Below are 793 nucleotides of genomic sequence, written 5' to 3'. Positions count from 1 at the left end.
CCCCCCACGAGTGCACAAATTTTTGTGCACCAGGCCTCTAATATATATATATTTAAATTATTTAAATACATGGGGAAACTTTTGGGGGTAATTACTGCTCATTATCTTAATGGTGATGGTTTTAATGGGTATACACATGTCACAACTCCTTATATTGTACAGTTTTCATATGTGCAGCTTATTGTGTGTCAATTATATCCCAATAAAGATATTTTTTAAAAGTAAGCAAGAGCCCTAGCCAATTTGTCTCAGTGGATAGAGCATTTGCCCTGGGACTGAAAGGTCTGGGTTCAATACCTCGGTTTCAGGCTCCATCCTCAGCCCCATTGGGGATGCATGTGGGAGGCAACCAATCAACATGTCTCTCTCACATCAATGTCACTCTTTCTCTGTCTCTCCCCCTCCCTTCCACTCTCTCTAAAAATCAATAGGAAAACATCCTCAGGTGAGGATTAACAAAAATAAATAAATAAATAAATAAAAGCAAGAAAACATTTTTACATATATATTTTATTGATTTCAGAGAGGAAGGGAGAGGGAGATAGAACCATCAATGCCGGGAGCCGTTCCATCCTTGCTGCTTGACACAGTCGCTGCAGGAAAGAAACATCTGCACAGCATATGTTCCAAGGGACCTGGTGTATATGGCATACTGTTTTTAATATGTTTGCTCCCCTTCTTAGCGCTATGTGTTCTTACCAGGGCCACCTCCCCGGGAAAGGTTGTTTCCCCAGCTGGGAATGTTTCCCTAGAGTTAGGGATTAACGGGACTAGGGAAGGGAATAAATCAGTA

This window comes from Myotis brandtii, unplaced genomic scaffold (assembly GCF_000412655.1).
Source record: "Myotis brandtii unplaced genomic scaffold, ASM41265v1 scaffold456, whole genome shotgun sequence".
Taxonomy (NCBI): Eukaryota; Metazoa; Chordata; class Mammalia; order Chiroptera; family Vespertilionidae; genus Myotis; species Myotis brandtii.
This window is presented reverse-complemented; position numbering follows the sequence as displayed.